This window comes from Sarcophilus harrisii, chromosome 3, assembly GCF_902635505.1.
Source record: "Sarcophilus harrisii chromosome 3, mSarHar1.11, whole genome shotgun sequence".
Taxonomy (NCBI): domain Eukaryota; kingdom Metazoa; phylum Chordata; class Mammalia; order Dasyuromorphia; family Dasyuridae; genus Sarcophilus; species Sarcophilus harrisii.
This window is the reverse complement of record NC_045428.1, coordinates 25,397,084-25,417,147: the sequence shown is the minus strand read 5'-3', so window position 1 is coordinate 25,417,147 and position 20,064 is coordinate 25,397,084. Positions and strand designations below refer to the sequence as shown.

The 20,064-nt window shown below is 40.3% G+C and overlaps 2 protein-coding genes across 4 annotated transcripts in view; one reads left to right on the top strand and one right to left on the bottom strand.

Moving 5' to 3' along the window:
- Window positions 1-5,824, bottom strand: part of SERPINI1 (serpin family I member 1) — a 100,499-nt gene extending 94,675 nt beyond the window's left edge. Inside the window, exon 1 of one of the 2 annotated variants that reach the window (XM_031957621.1) lies at window positions 5,292-5,824. The gene's annotated coding sequence lies outside the window, so the exon portion shown is untranslated. The remainder of the gene's footprint in view (window positions 1-5,291) is intronic. The other variant, XM_012546608.3, reaches the window with a different exon arrangement.
- Window positions 5,825-6,358: 534 nt separating this feature from the next.
- Window positions 6,359-20,064, top strand: part of PDCD10 (programmed cell death 10) — a 43,580-nt gene continuing 29,874 nt past the window's right edge. Inside the window, exon 1 of one of the 2 annotated variants that reach the window (XM_031957624.1) lies at window positions 6,359-6,598. The gene's annotated coding sequence lies outside the window, so the exon portion shown is untranslated. The remainder of the gene's footprint in view (window positions 6,599-20,064) is intronic. The other variant, XM_031957623.1, reaches the window with a different exon arrangement.

The window sequence follows — 20,064 nt, the reverse complement described above, 5'->3', positions numbered from 1 at the left end:
CAGTGTTGAACTTGATTGGGATTTCTGAAGGAAGACCTGGATTCAAATCCCAAGTCTGCCTGTAAACAGCAATTGCTCTTATCTGGCCAGAAATTCTGAGGGTTTTCCCCTCCCAGAATGGTTCTTTTGTGAAGACAAGCTAGACCATCTACAGCCTCCATTCTTACCTAGCCTTAATCACTAAATAGGTATTGCCTCAGACAAACTGAGCTAGCATAAAAAAGCCAAGGTTTCCTACAGCATCCTGGGCTTTTGCTATATATTGCTGCTGGATTTGAATGGCTGTGGAGGAAAGAGTGAGGCTGGTGACTGCACATCTCTGCCTCACTTAAATTCAATTTGCTTTCAAGTCAAGATATCACCTTGCCGAGATCACTGGTCCTCTTCAAGAACACAAAACAAAATAACAACATGGCAATGGATAATTGATTTAGTTTCTACACCTCAAGCAATTTCAAGCAAGGGTTATCTCCTAAGTCACTGATGGGTAGTGATTTGCTCTGGTGGGGGAAAGAGTTCTCATACTTGGAAATCACCAAGAGAATAAAATCATAACTTCTACACATTTTTCATGTACATAAGTTAGCGCAGATGTGAAGTGTGTGAAGTGCAAAACTGCACAGGTTGAGATGAGAATTTTATCCTCAAATGATTTTTCTATACTAAAAGGCCACCGACCTTTCTTTCAACTAGGGTAGCCAAATATATTCCTTTAACTTACCGTTGATCTGAAAAGGGCTGTACTTTGTCCATTCACAAAACACTTTTCTGCAACTCCCTTGTTGATGAGACTTCTCTATTGTCAAACTAACAAGATAATTTTTTAGGTTGCTTCCATACTTTATCAAAAGGACCAGTGACTTAGCCAGAGGAAACTAAATACCACTTGCCGGGCTTCAAACTTAAATCCAGTCTTCTCAATAAAAAGGTAGACATTAAATTTACTAGCAAACAGTTCAGTCCAATTCAAAATGTATTTAGAGAGTACTTTCAAGGTACACAGTTCTTCTCACATACTTGAGAAGAAGCTGGCTATTATGAAACTATGAACATCATAATTCAGAGAGAATGTGAAGTACTGCAATGAAGAGCCCGACTCCTAAAAGGATCTGGGGAAAAAAAGATATTTTCTCAAAAAAAAAAAAAAAAAAAAAAAATCAGTTTTCTGCTCATTCTCTTTTGTTGCCTAATAAAAGCTCCAACTTCAACTTCTCAAATGGGCTCTTCTCTTATCCAGCTAGGATTTTGTCAATTGGGATGCTCCTTTTCCAAGGTTCCAGGGCCCAATAATAAGCAAAGAAAAAAAAAAAAGAAGTAAACACCTAGATTTAAAGGAATATGAAATGGGCAGAGACACTTTTGACAATTTGCAAAACCCTTCTGAATTCTATTCTTCGCAGCAGCATTCACTTCTCAGTCAACATAAAACTGCTGAAAATCAGGAACACGGTTCGGTAGAAAATGCTTGGAAGGACAGGACAAGAGGCTGAATTCTAGTTTTGCTAGTTAAACTGTGTTGCACCTATTGGGGCCTCAGTTTCCTTATCTGAAAAATGAATGGTGGACTGAATGATTTCTAAGATTTCTAATCTTGTGAACTTCTAGTCTCCGTCTCTAAATTTCCAAAATCCCATTAAACAGCATCCTCCAAAATGCTTAACTGGACTAGCTGGGATCAATATCTTCATTTGCCCTCCTGTTGTCTCTTAAAAAGCTTTTCTTTCTTTCTTTTTTTTTTTTTAAAGATGCAAACCACCACCTGCTTACCTTTGAGGTGAAAAGCTTTCAATATGTCATCTCTAATGTCCACTGCAAGGTTTCCCAATCAAGTTAAATATTAAGCCAACCGAATGACCCTGTGAATCAATAACTATCATTACTGTTTCCTGTCCCCATCGTAATCTTATCCAGAGCACCTAGTCAGGTAGAAAATATCATTTTTAAAATTTCTTTTTTCTCCTCCCGCCTTTGTGAGTCCTTCTATATTCAAGACTCAGATAACAGCAAATTCTACTGTCTGAATGGGTACATACACAAGTAACCTTTTCTTTCCTGCTTTAACAACCTCAGCCTGGGCACAGGCTAATGATTTCATGTCAGCAATCTTCTCTTGAAAATGTCATTTTGGGAAAGTGCCTCTCCCCTCCTCTCCCCCAGGGAAGCAGTCCTTTAGAAAATGGTGATTACAAAGAAAGGATACAAAAATCATTTGTGTGATACATTAACAACAAGTAAAAATAAAAGGTGTCAGTCTCCTAGGAGTAAGTAGCTTCTGGAAGCCCTTCTCTACCATGGTGGGGAGAGGGGAGGGGAGGAGGAGGGCAGGGAAATTAAATTCTTGCCCAGTGTTAGTCTTGATCTTTTGTGTCGAATGAATCAGGCAATTCTCCTGTTGGAAAAATAAATCCAGGCTATGTATTTATTTTTGCCCAATAAGTTCGGTATCAGAATTTCAAATAGCAAAAAGGTTTTTAAAAAATTGAAAATGGGGATTAATCATATTTTCTAATTACAGAAATGACATCTCTAAAGTCAATTTCTAAAAAGCCAAGGCAAATGTTTATTTTTATTTGTCAACTCCTCTACATAATGTTAACTTCAGGTAAGTTCATTCTACAGCACTGAAATCAAGAGAAAATGGGTTTGATTTGTCCTGAGTAGTGATTTGCATAAAGTTTAAATCAAAGATCTCTCTCCCCCTCACCCCCCCCCATTCTTCACCATATATAATCAATAATATATGTATGAGAAGTCTTACCATGATCAGAGACTTGATTTCAACACAACTTAACATGAGTCAGAAAGTCAAGGGAATCTCTGAATGTAGTATCTTGGCTATCGGATTTAGTCATTCTCCCTAATCTCTTGTTCTTGCCTTGTTTTACATAGTGAAGATGTTTCCTGAGCTTAACCAGAAACACTATTGACATTGTAAGGTTCTGAATTTCATTTATTCTCCTGTGTTAGTACACGGAGGTAGACCAAAGCATATATAAATGGGCCTGGGTCACAAATCCTCTGCTTTTATCCAATGGTCCCAAGTCAAATACTTTCTGACCAATAAATCAACATGTAATTATGCATCTATTATGTACTAGGCACTCAGCCAGGTGCTGAAGATATAAATACAAAGAAAGAGGCATGCATTAAGACAATTTTTTTTTTTATCAAATAAGACTTCTTAGATCATTTCTTCTATTAAAACAAAAGGATACAAGGTGAAAATAATGACTGGAGAGATAAAAGTAAAAGAATCGGGGTCATAGCTAATAGGCACAGAGCCCAAGACTAATTCAGAAAGCACAGATCCACCTACCAAAAAAAAAAAATGGATAAGCATAGAAATTCAGAGCAAATTGGAGTTTTGCAAAGGAGGGAATGACTCCAAAAGGAATCCAGAAAGAAAGAATTTTCTCTATAAATCAGTTTTCATATTGCCATGGGAGCAGGAGAGCTCCCCACAGATACACCCATTTTTAAGCCTCACTCTATCCTTGTTCTAAATTCTTCTCCCTCTTTCCATAGCTAAAAAAAAGTATTTTCCTAGGGAGAGAATCACACTCAGAATAGAGAAAGAAGAATGCCTCCCATGGTGCAGACAGGGCACAATCTGACTGAGTGTACTATCGTATGGGTCAACTGCCACTGTTTGTTCTTCAATCTTCTGGAGAAAATAAAGAAGCTAGTCATGTCTGGCACTAACCCGATTGCCTTAGAGACAATCTGAATACAGCTTTTTCGAAGTCTTATACCTACATACAAACACATTCTACATATATATATTTGGTGGTACACACAGATAAGAACTCTGTGTGCATCTTTGAATCACTTGGGTTGTCAGACACTCATTAGCAATGAACTTCATCCTACCAAAGGGATGGCTTTGAAACCATTTTAATCTTATTACAACTTGGCATTAAAAAAAAAAAATAGAAATAAAAGACAAGAGCCTAAGGAAGCCAGCAAGAATCGAGCAGAAAGCCATCAGGAAACCAGCAAAGTATGAGGATGGAAAATAAAACCATACTAAATGATCACTAAAGATCATATTTCAACATGTCAATTACCATCACTACCCTATTCTGAGAAGCCATCATAATAAACATATTCTAGCACAAAGGGATGTTAAAATATACTATTTGAATTTTTAAAAAGATACATAATGATTTCTTTTGCTTAAACACACACACACACACACACACAAACACACACACTCACACACAAACAGGCAAATGGTCTTCTATACTTTCCTGAAAAGACAAGACTACCTTACAGAGACAAAAACTCAACCAGGTTTATATCATCTTTCCTTTCTACCTGGCATGAAAATAGCATTTTAAATTATTCAACTGCATTCAAAGTGAAGTCAGAACATTTCTTAAAAGTTTTAACATGATGAATTGTGATCATCTCGGGTGATTATGAGTTTTAAGTGTGTTTCATAGGTCCTTGCCACCACACCGGTCCCTAAATAGACCACAAAATTTGGAATGATTTCTTTTACATTTATGCAATTTTGAAATGAACAAACATTCACCTGATCCATCTAATATCTGTACCAAAGGAAGGAGTACCTGGGAATGGCAATAAATGGAGAGCTCTGTTACGTTGGATGGGAGGATATTCACCCAGGTTTTTACTCCCATTTAAGAATCAGGCAATAGAAACCTAATCCTTCATTCAGTCTAAACAGGTTTTTGATATGCTCTTTGTTGACCAAAGTTATTCCCCTGGTGGGATCCATCATCCATCCTTTGGATTATTCATGCAAGCCTTCCTTCTTTAATGTTTCTGAAGCAATCATAGACATCCTTCTCTGTGGCAGAAAAGGGAAATACACGGATGCTGATGAACCAAAGAAAGGGAAAAAGGACCTTGCTCTGAATTTAAAACTTGTTTTCGTAATAAAGGAGTTATGTAATTCTAAATCTCAAACTAAACGCCTGTATTCCAATACAGACCCAATTGACCGGATTCGAAATTGGTCTATTTCAGTCACTTTTTTTTTTGGCTGGGGGAGGGGGGGAATTGCTTTGAATGTCACAAAATTTCTCAGATAGACGAATCATGCTCTTTCCAAAGGTTGTTGAAGTGAATCACATTCCCTCCTCACCCCCTTTTTAAAGTGTAAATTTTCTCCGTGGCTGAAAGAGTTTGTCACCTACGCTGTTTTCATCAACCACAGCGATACTTTAAAATCTGCTACAGATCCTAAGTGGAGGCATTTTCCTAGTAGGCACCAAAGTCAGCTAGGACTGCGAAGGCTGCTCCAAGCAGCGCGGCAGGCTTACCTTCCCTTGGAACACTCTCCCAGCCTCCCGAAGAGATGCTGCCGGTCCGTAGCTAGCGAAGCTCTCACACACCCAGACTCCTCGGGCTCGGGCTCGGGCTCGGGCTCGGGCTCCAGCCAGCGCGGCTACTGTTTCAGCAATGCCTCCTGCTCTTACTGCTGCGGAGACTCCGCCTCCTCCGGGTGGCAAATTAAGCTGCCATCGCTGCTGCTGCTGCTCCTCCTCCTTCTCCTCCTCCCTCCACCCTCCTCCTCCCGAGGCTCTCCTGGTTACTCCAGCTGCGGCTGCTGCCGCTCTAGCTCGTCCCCCTCCAGCCTCTCTCTTACCTTTCCCAGGCAGGATGCTTTAGCTTCTGCAGCCTCTCGCTAGCTTACGGGTCCACCCCACCCCCAACTTTCCCTGCGCCTTCCACCTCCTGCTTCTATTGTTTCACCGTCCTCCCCCCCGGTTGCTCCCACACCTGCTGCACCGGCATCTGCACCTGCTGCCCCGGCCCCTCCGGCCTCTAGATTTGGGTCAGGGGGGAACGGCGAGAGAGAAGAAAGGGCTGCCCCTGCCTCCTCCTGCCCCCCCGCCCTCGTGCCTCCACCTCCCCCAGCTCAGTTGCCCCTACCCCTCCCGGGAGAGGGGCTGGAGTTGGGCAAGGACAGCCGCCCGCGACCCCGGCTGTTTGGGACCGAGCAGCTGCTGCAGCTCCTCCGGCAGAAGCGGGAGCTTCCGTGCCTTCCACCCCACGATCACCCCGGGGTTTCCCTCCCAGCACGTGCCTCCCGGAGAGCCCCGAGCCACCCCAGGTTCTACTCTAGGCGTGCACCAGCCTCCTCCTCCGCCCCCTCACCCCGCCCGATCCAAAACCCGAGCAGACTACCCTTCCCGATTGGGCCAGGTGAGCCATGACTCCGCCCCTGCTCTCCGATCCCCAGCCCACCATCCCTTCCTCCCCGCCCCGCCCAGGGGAGCAGAGGAGTCCTTGACGATTGGTCAGCACCGTCCCCACCTATCTCCTGGAGCCGCGCGCAAGGGTCGCTGGGTGATGTAGTCCGATCCGGACAGAGGCTATAGGCAGGGCCGAAGGCTGAGACTACGAGCCCCCATCGGCCCGTGCGCGGCTCCGGCTGGGCAGGATTCCGGACAACGCCTGGTTCCTCTCGGCTCCTTCCGGCGTTGCCAGAGTGAATTGATCCGGGAGTTGAAGAGGCTCCGGAGGTGGGAAGTGGAGTCAGCTCCGGAGCCGCCGCTGCCGCCGCTACCTCTGAGGGAACGGCTACCCTGCCGACCTCGGCCTCGCGGCGCCCCGGCGGGCCAGGGTAGGTGCGCCCGGGCCCGGGAGCCCGCGGGGCCCTCGGGCGTCGGGAGGTGACTAGACGCGAGCGGCCTCCAGCGGGCTCGTCGAGGCCGCCCGGCGCGGGCCTCCCTCCTGGCCTCTGGCCTCCTTCCCTCGGGGCCGCCGTCCAGGAAGTGCAAACGCGGGCCTCGGGCAGGCCTGGGCTCCCCGGCCGGGAGGAGGCGGATGTGCCTCGGGTGGGGTCCGCTCCAGGTGTGGGAGGAGGAGCCTCAGCGAGGGCGGGCGGGGGGAGGGGGAGGGAGGCTGTCCAGGCCGAGGCCCAAGGTCGGGGGTCACTGGGGGCCTCGGCGGGTGGAGGCCTGGAGAACTGAGTGCTTGGCGCCGGCCCCCTGCTCCGTCAGTCCTCTGCCTAAGTGGCACCGCACATGAAACCCTGCCTGGTCTGGCGCCCGACTGATTTGTGAAGCGCTTTGCGCGGTCCTGGCACACAGCAAGCGCCTAATAAATGCTTGTTCCCTTCTCCCTCTATTCCTCTCCCTCTGTTGCACTTCCTTTCCCTGCACACTCCCCTGATGCTGGCCCCTCAGGCCACTCGAGGCCTCTCACCTGGGACCCCTGGTTTGGCCCCTCCGCCCGCCGAGGTGCTGCCGGGACTCGTCTTGGTGTAGGACTTCACTAGGAAAGTTTGTCTCTTCCCGAGCAGGAACCCGTGGGTCCGCCGTCCCCCACATACGTGATCTGCGGGGGGCTGCGACCCCCCGGTTGTCCCAGCTCCACTTCTGCGCCCGAGCAGCTTCCCTTAGGGCTGAGACCCAGGCGGCAGCCACCAGCATTCATCCTCTCCCGTGCAACTTTAAAGGGGGCCTCTGATCACCTGCCTTTTACTGGGGAAATTCCCAAGTGCAAGATTCAGGGAACAGGGAGAAGATCTGACAGTGTGTGTACATATATATATATATATATATATATACGTATCTTCCATTAGCTTACACTTGGTGTACATGTGTCTTTGTATGTGTATGGACACATCTACTTTTATATATATATATACATACATACACACATATGTACACAGCTCCATATTTTCTTCCACTGGATTAGGCAGGATGATGGAAAGAGTACTGAATTGTGTCAGGGAGACCTGGGTTAGACTTAGCTGTGCTACTTAATACTTTCATGGCTTTGAGCAAAGTCCATTAAGCTTCCCTGGCTTCACTTGTTAATTTTGTAAGTTGAGTGAGATGCACTAGATTACCTCTGGGTTCCTATCCCAATCTAAAATCCTATGATCCTGGGAATGGCTTTGATAACTGATAAAAAGTGACAACTTATGCTTTCCTAATATAGAAAAGTCATTTCAGGACAGGAGGCTTTTAATGTGCTGCTTTTTCATATTCCCTTCCACTGGATCTCCCTTAAAAAAAAAAATTTGCAGAAGTACAGCACTTTTTTAAGTCGTATTTCTAGAACACTTTACTCATTTAAATTTCAGGGACATTTGGAAAATGTTTATTATGTTCAGTACAGCGATGTTACATAACTGATAATGATATATGAGTTACTTCTCAGTGATTTATGTTGACTTTTTACTACTTTCAAGAATATTTTCAAAATCCAGCTCTAGAGAATATTACTGATTAACTATATTTCTTGGCATCACGTGTTATCTCCTGTGGGTCATATGATTTATCACCTCTAAATTTTTTTTTTTACGGATTTAAATTCCTGAGAAGATTTTGCAGTAAGGAATTAAGGAGATTCTGGTAAAATTCATAGTCATTATTAAACTGAGAACAGTGGGAAGAGGGACCTAGCTTCTTCTGCTATGAGTTGCAAACTATATGTTGTTATCTACTCTAATTATAGCTATTGAAGCTATTATGATAGAAACTTACTTTTAACCAATATTCATAAAATGTCAGTGTTCCAAGTTAGGATGAACTGACCTTAAAAAATCACATATCTAATTACTGTCAGCATGGAATTGTTCATCTCCACATAATTTGTGTTTAAAGAGATTTGCTCAATTTTTTAAATAGCAAAAATAGTATTAGTGGACTCTGTGTGTTACTTTCCAGCTGTATAGATTTCCTCAAGTTCCATTTATGTCTTGAAGTTTAGAGTAGTGAGGAAATTTGCCAAGATCTAAAATGGGTATCATGATACAAAAATAAGCTTCAAGATAAAGACATCTGATGTCAGCCTTTTTTGTGAAATCTTCCTTGAACGCTTGATATGGTTCCCATTTCTACTGTTACCATCACCATATCTTTCCCCAGCATTTATTACTATAATTATTAATAGTCGCTATATATTTATTAAGAAACTACTATGTGCCAGGCTCTGTGCTGAGTGGTAGGGATACAAATAAGAAAAAGTCAGTCCTTGTCCTCTAAGAGCTTACTATCTACTAGTGGAAGATAGTACACAAAAGAAAGAGGAGAGTGCCAAAGGGTCTAGCAAGTACTGAATTCCGAAAACAGAGTAGCTGATGGAAAATGAAAAGATTGTTGGAAATTCTAGAGCCATTTAAAGGAGTTTTTCTCAGCCTTCCAATCACAGAAGAGAGGCAACTGAAGGTGCTGAGGAAGTGTTGACTTTGAAAGCTGAAATAATGTCCACAATTAGATTTGTAGAGATGGCCCAGTGGATAGTGCCAGGCGTGGAGTCAGGAAGACCCCTTCATATGTGGCCTCAGACACTTAATGATTATAATCCTGGCCAGGTTACTGAGTTTCTTGTTTGCCTTCAGTTTCCTCAACTATAAAATGGGGATAATAACAGCATCTATCTTTCAGGATTGTGGTGAAGATCAAAGAAGAATAATATTTATAAAGCACTTAGTACAATGCCTGACATATAATAGATAGTATATCCTGTAAATGGTTATTCCATACTCTCCCTTATTCCTGCTTAGCTTGGGGGAAAGCATGTTCTAGGAATCAAACCCAAACAGAGCAGCTGATAGGAAAGGAAGATTCTGCTTTATTCTTCCTACCAGATTTGTAACTCTTTGAGGAGAGATTCTTTCTTACATACCTACTACATGTGTATATATGTAACATACATCTGTGTATATCTAATATTTGTATCCCCAGAGCTAAGCCCAGCTCATTATACATAGTAGACACTTGGTAAATATGTTTCAAAGTGAACATGAGTTAGAGATGCTTCATAGATATTTCAGTTCATTTGGATGTGATTTCATCATCAACCAAACAAGCATTTATTGAGTACTTACTATATTCCATGCAATTAAAATACAAAGACAAAAATGAAATAACCTCTGTCCTCAAGAAGCTTACATTTCTATTGGAGGAGGAATGTAAATAACTGAGCATTTTTTTCAAAATTTTTACGAAAAGTGGGAGTGCCTCACTAGCTCTTGGAGAGAAGGAATCAGGAAAGACTTTGAGATACTTAAACACTCTTCAGATCTCAAGATGGCCAACAGTTGCCATGACCAGAAAAATTCATGACTGAATAAATCTCTGAACCTCAGCAAGTTTAGCTATAACAGTAGTACTCAAAGGCTTTCCAACTTAATTGGACTAAGCAGAGTTTTCTCTCCACGGGCATAGGAGAAAGACAGGGTCACTATAAGCTGGGATGAGCCCCTGGATTAGAACTGAGAAGAAAGGAGGAGTCCCTTGTGTTCCAGCATAATTTTCTGTCATCAAAATAGCATTGTGTTTTTTGCTTTCGTTTTTGATTATTTTGTGAAAGGCATTATGTTACAGTGGGAAGAATATGAACTTTTAGACTAGGAATCGGGAACCTTTGGTTCTAAGTTACGATTGTTTTGGCTCTCTGATCTCCAGGCTGTAAAATGTGGGGATTGCATCAAATTATCTCAAATGACCTTTTCGGCTCTGGCATTTCTATGATCTGTATGAGAATTTGGAAATCTTACTGTAGTTGGCATTAGTAAACCTTTTAATGTATTGTGTTCATTTGGAAGAACCACATCTAGAATGTATAGGATTTAGAGTTGAAGAGTAGATGATTTAAATATTGGAATATGAAACCTTTGAGTAAGGAATTCAGATCACATTAGCCTAAAAGTAAACACTGACAGGTAACTTCATGGATGATATACAATGGTGTTTATTTCTAAAGAGAATAGAAACTTAACAACTTTTTTTACTTCTGGTGTAGATAATTCTCAGATGGTTTTGAATCTTCAGCTTTGAGGAATTGTAGGTTAGACCTAAGGAAGAAATTATTGATTGACATTTATAAAGAAAATTGGAAATGTGGTTGACTTCTTTTTTTCTGGTCTGGAACTGTGGTTAAAAAAAGCTCCCAGTGAAGAAAATCTAGAATTTCCCAGTGAGATCAGCAAATTGATGTGCAACTCGGTCTTTTGGAAGTTTTCTAGAATTGAGGCTTCTTAAACTTTTTCCACCTGCAACCCCTTTTCGAAAACCAGAGAAATTTTTCGTGACCCTGGGTGTGTAAGTATATAAAATAGGTACATAAATCAAACCTTTACTGATAATAAATCATAGTTTGTGCCTCCCATATTCATTTTTGGGATCCACAGTTTAAAAAGCTTTGGCCTACAGTACTGACAAGTTAAGTGCCCAGAGTCATTCAGCCAGTGGGGACTTGAATCCGTCCTAGTCTGACTCCAGATCAAGATTGTTTAATATATACATCAAAAGATTTCCAAGACATGACTGTTTTTTACCATAAAATTATAATACTACACTAAAGAATACTTCCTAGACATTCATTATGATTGTAGTCCTCCTTAAATGTGTAAAGGTAGCCCAAATGATTATTCAACTCTATGATTTATGAAATTAGTGTAGAGGCATAAGTAATATGCTACTCTTTATCCATTATTAACAACAAACCCAACAACAAAAAGACTTCAGCGATGAATTTATATGAGGTGGTGACCTGGAAGGAAAATTCTCTCATTCAGTTTTCATAGTTAACTCAGGGATCAGTCAATTAACAAGTGCCAAAGATTGTGAATACAAGAAATAAATGAAACAATATCTGTCTTCAAGGAGGTTATACTATAGAGAAGGAGTTTATGTGCACATTTATGATTTATTTACTGTTACATCGTAACAATACTGTGTTAAATGCCACAAGTTATCATATAATTTTGCTGTGATCTAATTTTTTTAAGAATTCAGATTTGGTGTGTTTGCCTTTTTAATAAATAGTAAAATACAAATATTCAGAATTACAGAATTGAAAAGGAATTTAAAAGCCATCTAGTCTAATCCACACCTGAGCAGGAGGCATGTCTACAGCATTCCCAAGGTGTGTGGTTTGAGTCCAATTAATTCACTAAGTAAAGTTGGATCCTGTTTTACAATATGGGATCCATTGTAGGATCCATATTCCTAGCCAGCTCCTGAAAAAGTATTCTATTTTTACAGGTATCTTCAATGTCTTATAAGTGACATTTCAAGTTAAGATTTGATGAAAAGATCTTGATACAAATAAAACCACTATGTGGAGAAAATGAAAGCATTGCTTCCCAAGTTAAAATCATTTGCGATAAATCATAATATTATTTAAAATGACAATGGTCGATTTCTTCCCTAGCAATGAAGTGAGTATAAGAAATATCAAGAAAAACAAAGGGTGATTGTTCTTGATATCAGTATAGTTTTAGTAAATTAGATTATAAGACATTAAGCTAAAACAGAAATTTTTTTTTTCCTGATTATTTTTAGTGTAGTGGAAAAAAATCAAAATTTGTATTATGACAATCAGATATTGGGTTTTTTTGCATTATGTTGAAAAAGTAGACCCAGAGGCCCCAAAAGTTTTTTTAATGACTTAATTTTTCCACTTTTAATCCAAAATCTAACTGAAAGTTGAACATACCATAATATCATAGTCTTTTTTTTTTCCGAAAGTTCCCTTAACATTCCTATTTTGCCTTAAATCAGGGATTCTCCACTTATGGATCATAAGCTATAGATTTTTTTTTCAAGAAGACCATAAACCTTTTAAGTAAATATAACTTCTGAATACTGAATAATCATTGGCACACATGTAAAAAATTAGATACTTCTGTGATTAATAAACATTGTTACAAAAGTGTTACTGAGTTCCTAAGTTCTAGTAGCTGTTTCTCCTGTACTATTTTCCAAGTCACTAAAGACTAACATAATATTTATAATTATATATTTGATACAAATTTTTGGACAGTAAATAGAACTGTTTTTACTCAGGTTGTAGATTACTAGTCTACCTTGAATAGATTTCTGCTGTGGTTTAGGGAGTGATGTAGGAGCCCCTGCCCACCATATAGCAAGTTTAGCTTATTAGCTATTCTCTTTGGGTTGCTTGAATAATTTGTTGGACTTCATTGCTTTTAGTATGTATGTGAAATTTTCCCTAGTAACAATGAATTGCCACCACTATTGGAGTGTATTCAAATGAGAGTCATAATTTTAAGTCAGCCTTCCTCCGTTGTTTCATGAATAGGCTTTCCAGTGGTAAATCTCAGTTGCAAAACAGTTAAAAGAAAAAGGAGTTTCTCCATCTCATACACTTAGTTATTGGGCCCCCAAATATGTTGCTCATGTTCGCTGCCTTATCATCTGGCTTCCTGAAGGAATTGAAAACTTTGAGATGGGCAAAGGTTGTTACACTATTTCTGCCTTCTGTGAATGAAGATATAAACCATAGCATACCATTAGAAATATTTATTGTGTTGCTTCTGCCCTGCAGACAAAATTCAGTTGGAATGAATATACATTTATTGGGTGCTTATTATTTGTAGGGCTCCATATTGAATGAAGTGGTCTTTGTGTGCATGCCTTTCAGGGTAATCTGCATGCATATACAAAGTTGAAGATGCAGTAAAAGAAATGTATATCCATTTGCTCTAAGAAAATTTAGTGGGGAAACTTGGAGGATTGTGGTGAAATTTTCCTAAGCAGGTGGTGCCTAAATGCCTTTCAAGAAAGAAAAGGATCTTGACCAGCAGAGATGGAGGAGGAAGGGAATGCATTCAGGCCTGAGTGTATAGACACTTGACCCCCAAGGAGCTAATAAGCCAGTATCGGTGGCCAGATTGTCAGCCTGTATTTGAAATGCTTATCATACTGGTTAGTTGGTTGGTTTCCCCATTAGGAAAAATAATAAAGCAAAGGAAAAAAAAATCTTTGCCATTTTGGAATGTTTGTTGTAAGTGCAGCCCAAACTGAAACTTCCTGTAGATTAATGTAGAAATAAATAAATTATGCTTCTGAGGAATCTAGGGGATTCTATAATTATGTTAAAGTAAATCAAGCTGGTGATGGGAAAAAAAGATAATCAAAAGATTGTAACTGTTAGAATGTCAGCTCCTTGAGGGCAAGGCCTATCTCCAGGGCCTTTGTACAGCACTAGATGGTAGTGGTTATTGACTTACAGCAGGGCTGGAGAACCATATTTTTACCAAGGGCCATTTGTAAGTAACACCATTCAAAGACTACAAAATGATCAACTTACAGAATTCAAGCTGGAGGAAGTTGTTGTATCTAGCTTTCAGCTCATTGTCAGGGATTGCCTTAGCAAATGATTTCTGAGGGCCTGGTGTTCTCCACCTCTGGATTTATGGCTTGTAGAATAGCATCAATTCATCTGCATCCCTAATTTTTGGAAATGCTCTCCTCTAGACTGCTTCAAGTCTCATTTTCCTCAAAAGCTCTTTCTCTCCCCACCAAAAAACCCTTCCCTATGAGGGCCTTATTTCTGTTTATACAGTGTGTGTGTGTGTGTGTGTGTGTGTGTGTGTCATATATGTACAAAATTGTTGACACATTAGAATGAAAGTTTCTTGAGGGAAGGGATGGCATTTTTGCCTTTCTTTACAGGGCCAACACTTTGCATTGAGCCTAACACATAATTAAAGATTGTTAGCTGTCTCTTTGGATTAAATCTGCATTGTTCCCTTTCATTTGCACAATTAACCCCCAGTCATAGTGAGAGGGGAAGGCTGAATGGGTAAATTTTTTTATAAGCACTCTCCATTTTGGAAATTATCTTTTCACAAAAATAGGTGCTTTACTTCAGGATTTACTTTACTAGTGGGTTGGGCTTTAGGAGTGACCTGTATCCCCCATCCTCATGGCAGACTATCACCCCACAACCATAGTCTTACCACCTCTCTCAGGATTGCTTTTTGTTTTCCCTTACCCTCTCCCCAACACATACACCGAATCCCCTGAATCCTGTCTCCTTGCTGTCTGACCCCCATTCCTCTTCAAACTAAGCCCAGCTAGATCGCTTGCTGCTTTTCCAAAGTCACTGCTACTAAAAGAATTTCTAAGGATTATGGGAGGGAATCTCTTAACATTTCAACCAGTTACATATAAATAAACTTTTAGAATAAAACTCAGTTGTAATTTGGAAAATGCCAACACTTACAACTGTTGTTCAGATTTTTGCTCTGTTTGCCTTGCAGAATTCTAAGGATTTGGAGCATACATGGAAACAGTCCAAATTCAATTCCTTACAAATATTTTACTAAGTAACTCTAGGCAAATCACTTAACACTTGCCAGACTTAGAATCTACTTCACGACTTACAGTTGTTTAATTAATTGAGATAGTCCAGTAGTATCTGTCACTTGACTACGTATGTGTCTTTCCCTTACTTTGTTTTTACTTATGGAATCAAAGTTGGGACAAACCGACCCCAGAAGTTATCAAAGCCATCATGAAGGTGAATTTTCACTACTGTCCAACCCAACAAGTCTTCACTTACTTAGTCCTTACATGAAAACTTAAATGACAAGGAATTTTTTGCTTCCTGATTTCATTCCTCTTGGAAGCAGCTTGACTTTTAGGAAGTACTTCTTTCCCTGGAGCCCAAATCTGCCTCTCAGGAGTTTCAGTGGATAATTCTGTTCTCCAGGGTCAGCCTGAACAAATCTAATCCTCCCACCCACGCGAGCCTTTCAAATAACTGAAGATGGCTCTTATTCTTTTTTTCCAGGTTAAATGTCCCCTTTTCCTTCAACTATTCCACATATATCTTGATTTCTAGTTTTCTTATCCTGTGCATCCTCCAGTGCCTCCATGCTATTCCTAAAATATGGATACATTGAACATAACATTTCAGATGAACTTTGATCAGGACAAATATTCATATGGTACCACATCATCATCTGGAATAAATGATAAAACATATTTATATCATTTAAATCAATGTGCTGCTTTGTTTTTTTTTTTTTTTTTTTTTAATAATATACCAACTGTTTATAGGTTGCTGTAGACAATAGGAAAGCAACAACTGATTGGCATAATTTCTTTGTCCCTTCTATCTGTGTCTCATATTTCTCTCTACCCCACCCAGTCCAGGACTACCCAAGTGAGTAAGCTCTCCCATTTCACCACTGGGTATAGCGACAAGTCTCCTGCTTGCAGATATATCCATGGCTTGAAGTCTTAACTAGATCTGACCCTGAGGTTCAGAGGCTGTTGGTGGTAGTGGTATTCCTTCAATTCAGCATGCGTTTATTAAGAACCTTTTTGGGTTAAGGTGCTGTGCTGTCTGGCGGTCGATATATAAAAGCCCTCAGGATCACACAGTACCAAAATATATAATATGTATGAAGACAAATATCAGAAAATTTTAGGATAAAAGGAAGAAGTAGACATCCTATCAGGAAAGACTCTGTAGTAAGGGCAGACCCTTTAGTTGAACCTCAAAAGAACGTGGAGCAGTAATGGTTTCTGGCATTTCTAAGTAACTTGCTCATGCCATACAGTTAGTAGCAGAATCAGTGTCAAACAGATGTAGAAATCACACTTAATTTCTTTTGCCTCATGTTATTTCCAAGTAATTAGTTAGTGCTAGGATATTCTTGTACTTGGTCAAATTATTCTCTGAAGTTTAATTGTAATTAGCCCATATAGAAATCTGTTCTTAAATAGTATGCTATAAAGGGTTCCACAGTTTGAGAAGGAAGAAAGTACCAAGTATGCAATTTAGATTTTGTGTTTTAGAAGGAAAAGTCACCTGCGTAAGCATTGTGTCACAGAACTCCTGTACATCAAGGATGAAACAGGTTTGGGAAGCTTCCTAAAGATTTCCTTTAGAGAATCCAGCCTCCTAATAGAGCCCTTGGACTAACTTCATTAGTGGGCCATGCTTGTCCAGCCCAGGGCTTTGTTAGCAACTCCAGTGGGAGGACGCATTCCTTGCATCTTCAGTTTGGGGTGCATTTTTAAAGTGTTCTAAATTATGTTGTAGTACAATTAATATTTAATTCACCAGACATTTTGTAAGAAACTACTATGTGCCAGGGACTGTGCTAAATTCTGGAAATACAGAAAGACAATACAATCTCTGCTCTCAAGGAACTTATGATCTAATTGTTTTTCAGTCATTTCATATGTGTCTGCCTATGACCTTCTTGGGGATTTTTATGACAGATACTGGAGTGGTTTGCCTTTTCTTCACCAGTTCATTTTTATAAATGAAGAGCTGAAGCAAAAAGGGTTAAGTGACTTGCCCATACTCACACAGCTGAGTGTCTGAGAACAGATTTGAACTCAGGAGGAGAAGCATAGTACTCTGTCTGTTGGGCTACCTTGCTGCCCTTCAATTTAATAACAGAAGAGAGCAGAACAGGAAATCAAGAAGAGACATTTATGTTCCATGGAGTAGAAACTGAGCAGAGCGTCTCCTGGAAAAAAGAGTTACTTGAAAAGTCCTAAAGTTCTGAGCCTTTCCTAAAGAACTCTTTGAGAGGAGTTTATTATATTAGCCCTCCAATCAGAGAAGAAAGGCAGCCAAGGTCTTCTTTTTTTTGGGGGGGGGGGGGGGGGGGTGGAATGATTTTTGATGATCAGCTTACCCTGAAGGAGGCATCATGATGTGCCTTTCTTTGAGTTAAAACCAAACAGAGCTGTTAATGGAAAAAGACTTGAGAATAGAACTGATATGATTGAGCAGAGATTGTTTCTGTTTGTGACTATAGATGTAGATTTCAGTTATAAAATTATGATGAAAGTATACTTTCACATTAATGTTCCTGGGAATCTTCTCTCTTCAAAGCTCCCTGTTGACTCAGTGTCCAGACCTTCTCCAGTGACGTGATGTCTTTTATGTTGCTAGGGAAGTCAGACTCAAAGAATATCTCAGAGACCAGACTGTTGAGCTATAAAGAAAAACATTTCTACTTGAGTCTTCCAACTAGTTATTTGTGCCCAACTCTTGGAACAGAGGCATGGTCAGAGTAACTCCCTTGGCATCCTTAAGGTTTCTCAGAAATGGGGGGTATTTTCCTCTTAAAGTACATTTGAACATACTTATGTTTTTAAATGAGTACAAACAGTATGGATAGCCCACTTACCTTTTATGGGCAAAAATGAATAGGTTAGTAAGAATTAGAACTGAAAAGGGACCTTTTTCCATTTACTGTGTGAGAGAAGTAAGCCTCTGAAAAAACAATTCACTCTCCCTAGAAGCCCTTAGGTGCTAATTGTTAGGATTGAGATTTAAGTTCAGGTTCAATTCTGTGTTCCTTCCACTACTTATGTTGCCTTTTAACTGTAGTTAAACGAGTACACCATAGTGAAAATTGTCCTGGATTCGATGTCAAGAACCCTAGGGTTTATATCTCACCTCTCTCATTTATTAACTGTGTGACCATTAGCAAATTACCACCACACTGATTTATTTTCTGTGATGTGAAAATATCTTAGCTGGCACTACTCACAATATTGTTGTGAGGGTTAAATGAGATAATGTCTATAAATTGGTACGTAAATGTGCTAGGGATAAAAATGAAAAAGATCTTGACTACAATAGGCAAGAGGAGAAGTAACAGATCTGTGGTAGGTATCCATTCAGGGACCTGATGGAAAAAAAAAGTCCAGAAGGTCAGAAATAGAGCCAAGAGGAGTAGAAGAATAAATTTGGCTGTCCTGGAGATCCTTCTGTGAGGAAATAAGAGCAGTGGCATCTCTGGGAAGACTTCCAGTAGAGGTATCTTGTAGTAAAAGAAAATTCTGGACCAAAGAGATAAGGGCAAGCTGGTGCAGCGTTCATAGCAGAAGCAGCATGGCCTAGTGGATAGAACATTGCCTTTGGAAACCCTGTCCCCGCCATCTTAGTTTTGTGATTTACTGAGTAAGTGACCTCCATTCGTCATGTGTAAAATGAAGAAATTGGATTAAATGACCTCAAAGGCCCTTTCCAGTTCTGTATTAATGATTCTTGCTAAATAAATACAAAATATATGCCAAGTCATAGCAAGGAGGGGAAAACCCTGTCAGCTGGTGAGATGAAACAATCTTATGGAGAAGGGTTCGACAGGGAAGGACTTTGAAGGAAACTTGGGAATTCCAAGAGGTAGAGGGAGGAAGGGAGGTATCTCCAGGAATGGATCACTGCAGACCATTGGAGGAATAAAGATGGCAGAAAGCAGAATGCTGTGTGTGAAGAAGAGGAAGGAAGCCAGCATGACTGGGCCAAAAAGGGAAGGGGTCTATTATGTGATAAAGGGAAGGATGTCTGAAAGAGAGGATAGTAGAGGCATTCCCAATTTGAATTATATTAGGTAGATTGTGAAGTAATTAAATGCAAAATATAGGAGCTTATATTTTCTTCTAGAATCAGAAGGGAGAAAAGATGACAAAGGAAGGAGGGAACAAGAGCCCTTATATAGTGATTTCTCTTATACCTGGCAGTGTATTAAGCACTTTACAAATATTATTTCATTTTCTCTTCACAATAACCCTAAGGAATTGGTGCTGTAATGACCCCACTTCACAGGTGAGCAAACTGAAACAGATAGGTTCAGTAACTTGCCCAGGGTCATCATGTAGCTGAGACCCTGCAGTTTGTCCACTGGGCCTAAAGATCAGGAGTCTGTTAAGTCATGAGAATGACATGATCAGACTTGTACAATTGACAGCTATGTGATGAGGAGGCAACCTTGAGTCAGGAAGACTGATTGTCTAAGAGACTTTTGCAGTAAAATAGGCAGGAAATGATGAGGGTTTGAATTAGGCTAAGCTAGTGAGTGAGTGGAGAGAAGGGATAGAAATGAGATTTTGTAGAGAAAGAATCAGCAGTATTTGATTAGTGATAGAACCTAGATGAATGGGAATACTTTGGACAGATATTGGTCACCCAGTTCTAACACTAATCAGCTCTACTACTATTGGTCTGTGTAAAAGTATCTCCCCTTTGGATGAGTTGATTTCTGAAGGCTGTTCCTTTTAATACTCTTGAGTCTGCTCTATCAATTTCTTCTCTTATGAGAGAAAAATGCTTCTGTTCTGTGAACAAGCCCCTTTATATGTATATATTTTCTCCTACAGGTCCTTTACCTTTCTTATTTCCTTTCCTGCCTTTCCTTTTTTTCAGTGGTAGGCTGACATGCGGGAGGATATGAAATCAGTATATTGAATTTAAAATGAAAGGATCTGAGTTCTAATCCTGTTTCAAATGATATTTAACCGTGACTTTGGGCAAATAGCTTCTGGTGACTCACTTGCTCATTTAGAA